At 51.3% G+C, this 7,500-nt stretch overlaps 1 pseudogene; it reads left to right on the plus strand.

Annotated features, from left to right (window-relative positions):
- The window catches only part of LOC106602037 (GRB2-related adapter protein-like), a 15,214-nt pseudogene extending 8,640 nt beyond the window's left edge, over positions 1-6,574 (plus strand).
- Positions 6,575-7,500: the final 926 nt, after the last annotated feature.

Consider the following 7,500-nt stretch of genomic DNA (forward strand, 5'->3'; position numbering starts at 1 on the left):
GGCCTTACTGGGTGGATAGGAACATTAGCCTGCTGGCCTTACTGGGTGGATAGGAACATTAGCCTGTTAGCCTTACTGGGTGGATAGGAACATTAGCCTGCTGGCCTTACTGGGTGGATAGGAACATTAGCCTGTTAGCCTTACTGGGTGGATAGGAACATTAGCCTGCTGGCCTTAATGGGTGGATAGGAACATTAGCCTGTTAGCCTTACTGGGTGGATAGGAACATTAGCCTGTTAGCCTTACTGGGTGGATAGGAACATTAGCCTGCTGGCCTTACTGGGTGGATAGGAACATTAGCCTGCTAGCCTTACTGGGTGGATAGGAACATTAGCCTGTTAGCCTTACTGGGTGGATAGGAACATTAGCCTGCTGGCCTTACTGGGTGGATAGGAACATTAGCCTGTTAGCCTTACTGGGTGGATAGGAACATTAGCCTGCTGGCCTTACTGGGTGGATAGGAACATTAGCCTGCTGGCCTTACTGGGTGGATAGGAACATTAGCCTGTTAGCCTTACTGGGTGGATAGGAACATTAGCCTGCTGGCCTTACTGGGTGGATAGGAACATTAGCCTGCTGGCCTTACTGGGTGGATAGGAACATTAGCCTGTTAGCTTTACTGGGTGGATAGGAACATTAGCCTGTTAGCCTTACTGGGTGGATAGGAACATTAGCCTGCTGGCCTTACTGGGTCTATAGGAACATTAGCCTGTTAGCCTTACTGGGTGGATAGGAACATTAGCCTGTTAGCCTTACTGGGTGGATAGGAACATTAGCCTGTTAGCCTTACTGGGTGGATAGGAACATTAGCCTGCTGGCCTTACTGGGTCTATAGGAACATTAGCCTGCTGGCCTTACTGGGTGGATAGGAACATTAGCCTGTTAGCCTTACAGGGTGGATAGGAACATTAGCCTGTTGGCCTTACAGGGTGGATAGGAACATTAGCCTGCTAGCCTTACTGGGTGGATAGGAACATTAGCCTGCTGGCCTTACTGGGTGGATAGGAACATTAGCCTGTTGGCCTTACTGGGTGGATAGGAACATTAGCCTGCTGGCCTTACTGGGTGGATAGGAACATTAGCCTGTTAGCCTTACTGGGTGGATAGGAACATTAGCCTGCTAGCCTTACTGGGTGGATAGGAACATTAGCCTGCTAGCCTTACTGGGTGGATAGGAACATTAGCCTGCTGGCCTTACTGGGTGGATAGGAACATTAGCCTGCTGGCCTTACTGGGTGGATAGGAACATTAGCCTGCTAGCCTTACTGGGTGGATAGGAACATTAGCCTGCTGGCCTTACTGGGTGGATAGGAACATTAGCCTGCTGGCCTTACAGTAGTTCAAAGTCCAGGTACAGGGGGTGGCTTGCTGATGGACCTGACCTTAAAGATCTCATCCAGGCCTGTCTGTTTGACTCCAAGTACCTTGCTTGCTGTGGTAATAATCCTTCTCAGCATATTTCTCTGGCTGACAGTGGCATTGCCAAACCAACAAAACAATACAAAAAGTTAAAATACTCTCAATGAAAGATTAGATAAAACACAGTCAGTACAGTCTACTTTAAAAATATCCCAGCTTTTTGAGAAAGTACAATCTCTGTTGGCTCTTGTTGTAGATCAGGTCTGTACATTTACACCACTGAAACTTATTGTCCAAGAGGACACACAGATATCTCTATTCCTCTACACTCTCTATGTCCTGACCTCTGATATAGATGTTACAGTGGTAGGTGTTGTACACTTCCTGAAGTCTATACACACATCTCTTTGGTCTTACTGGTATTGAGGACCAAGTGTGATTCCTCACACCGCTCTACCAAGTCATCTAGGACCAGGCCAGTTTTTGGAGTCAAATTTATCTCCACTTTTGTGGATTGAGGTGATCAGTCCTTGGTTCCAAAATATCGGGGGAAGATGCCAGAGCTGAGGATGATGTTAAAGAGTTTAAGTATAGCCAATTGGAATTTGTGGTCTGTATATTTTATCATTTCATTGAGGATCCCATCAACCCCACAGGCCTTTTGGTGTCGGAGGGTTTGTATTTTGTCCTGTAGTTCATTCAAGGTAATTGGAGAATCCAGTGGGTTCTGGTCTTTAATAGTTGATTCTAAGATTTGTATTTGATCATTTATATGTTTTTGCTGTTTGTTCTTCGTTATAGATAGATTGGAGAAGTGGTTTATACATCTCCATTTTGGATAGATTTATGACGTTCCTTCTTTTAGGGTATTTCTGTAATTGTTTTAGTGATTCACCATAGAAGAAGACGTGGACTCAGGGGGTTTTCTGGTTCTCTGTGTTTTTTGGGGTTGGACAGGTTTCTCCATTTCTTTCATAGGTTTTTGCATTCTTCATCAAAACATTTGTCATTGTTGTTAATTTTCTTCAGTTTTCTGTTTGACATTTTTTTTTAGATTTGATGGAGGGAAGCTGAGAGGTCAAATATACTGTTAACATTTTCTACTGACAAGTTTACACCTTCACTATTACAGTGGAACGTTTTGTCCAGGAAGTTGTTCTAGAAGGGATTGAATTTGTCGTTGCCTAATTGTTGTTTGGTAGGTTTCCACACTACTTTCCTTCCATCTATAGCATTTCTTTATGTTACTCAGTTCCTTTGGCTTTGATGCCTCATGATTGAGTATTTCTCTGTTAAAGTAGACTGTGATTTAGCTGTGATCTGATAGGGGTGTCAGTGGACTGACTGTGAACGCTCTGAGAGACTCTGGGGTGATCTCAGTGATAAAGTAGACTATGTACATACCCAGCGTGCGACAGAGCTGCAGGAGTTGTCACCCATTTTTTGTTAGTTGTTTTTGTCATAGTTGTGTCTAAGGGGGGCATATTTGGGGAGGGAATGATTGATTTCCCCCTCCAGGATGGAGAAGCTGGCATCGTTATAGTATGGGGGATTCTAGTGGGGGGATATAGGTAGGATGGAGAAGCTGTCTTCATTATAGTATGGGGGATTCTAGTGGGGGATATAGGTAGGATGGAGAAGCTGGCATCGTTATAGTATGGGGGATTATATTGGGGGGATATAGGTAGGATGGAGAAGCTGGCATCGTTATAGTATGGGGGATTATATTGGGGGATATAGGTAGGATGGAGAAGCTGGCATCGTTATAGTATGGGGGATTCTAGTGGGGGGATATAGGTAGGATGGAGAAGCTGGCATCGTTATAGTATGGGGGATTCTAGTGGGGGGATATAGGTAGCACACAGGAGGATATTTATAATGAGGTCCTCTTTGGGGGGGGGGCATGGGTCTGATCTGAGGGGGCCTAAATTGGGTGTGGGCATGGTTGGCTTAGGGGGGTGTCCCACAGGTCTGGGAGGGGTGGGGAGTCTCCCTGGTCTGGGAGGGGAGGGGAGTCTCCCTGGTCTGGGAGAAGAGGGGAGGGGAGTCTCCCTGGTCTGGGAGGGGAGGGGAGGGGAGTCTCCCTGGTCTGGGAGGGGAGGGGAGTCTCCCTGGTCTAGGAGGGGAGGGGAGGGGAGTCTCCCTGGTCTGGGAGGGGAGGGGAGTCTCCCTGGTCTGGGAGGGGAGGGGAGTCTCCCTGGTCTAGGAGGGGAGGGGAGGGGAGTCTCCCTGGTCTAGGAGGGGAGGGGAGGGAGTCTCCCTGGTCTGGGAGGGGAGGGGAGTCTCCCTGGTCTGGGAGAAGAGGGGAGGGGAGTCTCCCTGGTCTGGGAGGGGAGGGGAGTCTCCCTGGTCTGGGAGAAGAGGGGAGGGGAGTCTCCCTGGTCTGGGAGGGGAGGGGAGTCTCCTGGTCTGGGAGAAGAGGGGAGGGAGTCTCCCTGGTCTGGGAGGGGAGGGGAGGGGAGTCTCCCTGGTCTGGGAGGGGAGGGGAGTCTCCCTGGTCTGGGAGGGGAGGGGAGTCTCCCTGGTCTGGGAGGGGAGTCTCCCTGGTCTGGGAGGGGAGGGGTGTCTCCCTGGTCTGGGAGGGGAGTCTCCCTGGTCTGGGAGGGGAGTCTCCCTGGTCTGGGAGGGGAGTCTCCCTGGTCTGGGAGGGGAGGGGAGGGGAGTCTCCCTGGTCTGGGAGGGGAGGGAGTCTCCCTGGTCTGGGAGGGAGTCTCCCTGGTCTGGGAGGGGAGGGAGGCTCCCTGGTCTGGGAGGGAGTCTCCCTGGTCTGGGAGGGGAGTCTCCCTGGTCTGGGAGGGGAGGGGAGGCTCCCTGGTCTGGGAGGGGAGTCTCCCTGGTCTGGGAGGGGAGTCTCCCTGGTCTGGGAGGGGAGTCTCCCTGGTCTGGGAGGGGAGGGGAGGGTGTCTCCCTGGTCTGGGAGGGGAGGGAGTCTCCCTGGTCTGGGAGGGGAGGGGAGGGGAGTCTCCCTGGTCTGGGAGGGGTTGTATATTGAAGAGGTCTGGGGGTGGCTTGTCTGTGGGGGTTATATAATGAAGAGGTCTGGGGGTGACTCGTCTGTGGGGGTTATATAATGTAGAGGTCTGGGGGTGGCTTGTCTGTGGGGGTTATATAATGAAGAGGTCTGGGGGTGACTCGTCTGTGGGGGTTATATAATGTAGAGGTCTGGGGGTGGCTCGTCTGTGGGGGGTTATATAATGAAGAGGTCTGGGGGTGACTCGTCTGTGGGGGTTGTATAATGAAGAGGTCTGGGGTGACTCGTCTGTGGGGGTTGTATAATGAAGAGGTCTGGGGTGGCTCGTCTGTGGGGGTTATATAATGAAGAGGTCTGGGGATGGCTCGTCTGTGGGGGTTATATAATGAAGAGGTCTGGGGGTGGCTCGTCTGTGGGGGTTATATAATGAAGAGGTCTGGGGGTTGCTGGCCTGTGGGGGTTATATAATGAAGAGGTCTGGGGGTGGCTCATCTGTGGGGGTTATATAATGAAGAGGTCTGGGGGTGGCTCGTCTGTGGGGGTTATATAATGAAGAGGTCTGGGGGTTGCTGGCCTGTGGGGGTTATATAATGAAGAGGTCTGGGGGTGGCTTGTCTGTGGGGGTTATATAATGAAGAGGTCTGGGGGTTGCTGGTCTGTGGGGGTTGTATAATGAAGAGGTCTGGGGGTGGCTGGTCTGTGGGGGTTGTATAATGAAGAGGTCTGGGGGTGGCTGGTCTGTGGGGGTTATATAATGAAGAGGTCTGGGGGTGGCTGGTCTGTGGGGGTTGTATAATGAAGAGGTCTGGGGGTGGCTGGTCTGTGGGGGTTATATAATGAAGAGGTCTGGGGGTGGCTCGTCTGTGGGGGTTGTATAATGAAGAGGTCTGGTCTGACCCGTTCGGGGCTGGGGGAGGTATCTTTCTCAAGAGAGGCTGATTCTTTGATTAGGTGGGAGTCCAGCTGAACCTGTTTGGGGGGGGTTACCCTGTACCATTACTGTTCCAGACTTATAGAGATTTATATTAGCTGAGTCTTCGTTGTCTAGTATCCTGAGTTTCCACCCCTCGTTAACCCCCCCTCTCTTAACATAGGGGTAGTGTGCTAATAGTGTGCTCTCTCTCTCTCTCTCTCTCTTCCTCCTCTCTCTCTGTCTCTCTGTCTCTCTGTCTCTCTCTCTTCCTCCTCTCTCTCTTCCTCCTCTTCCTCCTCTCTCTCTCTCTCTCTCTCTCTCCTCTCTCTTCCTCCTCTCTCTGTCTCTCTGTCTCTCTCTCTCTCTCTCCCCCTGTCTCCCTCTAGTTATGGGGACCATGTGCAGCACTTCAAGGTGCTCCAGGACAGGTCAGGACAGTACTTTGTTTGGGAGGAGATGTTCTTCTCTCTGAACCAGATGGTGGAGTTCTATCATAGCAACAGCATCGCCAAGGAGGGAATCGTCGTCCTACGAGACCCAGAACAATGTGCCAGGGTAACAACTGAACATATCAATTACATTTCAATTAATCTCTCTGTCTCTCTCTCTCTCTCTCTCTCTCTCTCTCTCTCTCTACCTCTCTACCTCTCTCTCTCTACCTCTCTACCTCTCTCTCTCAACCTTCCTCTCTCTCTCTCTGTCTCTCTCTCTCTCTCTCTCTCTGTCTCTCTACCTCTCTCTACCTCTCTATTCTGTTATTTCTCTCTCTCTGTCTCTACCACCCCTCTCTTACTAGCCTGGTCTGAACATTACTAGCCTGGTCTGAACAATACTAGCCTGGTCTGAACATTACTAGCCTGGTCTGAACATTACTAGCCTGGTCTGAACATTACTAGCCTGGTCTGAACAGTACTAGCCTGGTCTGAACAGTACTAGCCTGGTCTGAACAGTACTAGCCTGGTATGAACAATACTAGCCTGGTCTGAACAGTACCAGCCTGGTCTGAACAGTACCAGCCTGGTCTGAACAGTACTAGCCTGGTCTGAACATTACTAGCCTGGTCTGAACATTACTAGCCTGGTCTGAGACGTGCATAGCATCAGCAGGGTTTGTATTCATCATTGGTCTAACCCTGTCCTGTACCCCCCTCCAGCTCCCCCACCACGCCCACGCTCTGTTTGACTTCACCCCCCACCACCCTCCCAGCTACGCTTCCTCCGCGGTGATATCATCGACCTGCTCGACTGTTCCGATTCGCTGCGCTGGAGAGGCCGTTGTCATGGACGCGTCGGATTCTTCCCCCGGAGTATGTCCAGGCCGTCTACCAATGACCCCGCCCCATCTACAACGGACCCCGCCCCATCTACAGCGAACCCCACCCCATCTACCAATGACCCCACCCCCATCTACAATGGACCCCACCCCCACCCCCATCTGCCCCCGCCCCCATCTACTACGGCCCCGCCCCATATATCACTGACCTGTCAATCAAACTACTGACTCCACACACATCTACCACTGACCTGTCAATCAAACTACTGACTCCACCCCCATCTACCACTGACCTGTCATGATTGAACACAGACTCTGGGACCGGGACAGACCATATTAAAATGAGAGGAGAGACAGAAAGACAGAGAGACTGAAGAGAGACTGGAGAGAGACTGAGGAGAGACTGGAGAGAGACTGAAGAGAGACTGGAGAGAGACTGGAGAGACTAGAGAGAGACTGGAGAGAGACTGGAGAAAGACTGGAGAGAGACTGGAGAGAGACTGGAGAGAGACTGAAGAGAGACTGGAGAGAGACTGGAGAGAGACTGGAGAGAGACTGAAGAGAGACTGGAGAGAGACTGGAGAGAGACTGGAGAGAGACTGGAGAGATACTGGAGAGAGACTGAAGAGAGACTGGAGAGAGACTGGAGAGAGACTGGAGAGACTAGAGAGAGACTGGAGAGAGACTGAAGAGAGACTGGAGAGAGACTGGAGAGAGACTGGAGAGAGTCTGGAGAGAGACTGGAGAGAGTCTGGAGAGAGACTGGAGAGAGACTGGAGAGAGACTGGAGAGAGACTGAAGAGAGACTGGAGAGAGACTGGAGAGAGACTGGAGAGAGACTGGAGAGACTAGAGAGAGACTGGAGAGAGACTGAAGAGAGACTGAAGAGAGACTGGAGAGAGACTGGAGAGAGTCTGGAGAGAGACTGGAGAGAGTCTGGAGAGAGACTGGAGAGAGACTGGAGAGAGACTGAAGAGAGACTGGA

This window comes from Salmo salar, unplaced genomic scaffold (assembly GCF_905237065.1).
Source record: "Salmo salar unplaced genomic scaffold, Ssal_v3.1, whole genome shotgun sequence".
Classification (NCBI taxonomy): Eukaryota; Metazoa; Chordata; class Actinopteri; order Salmoniformes; family Salmonidae; genus Salmo; species Salmo salar.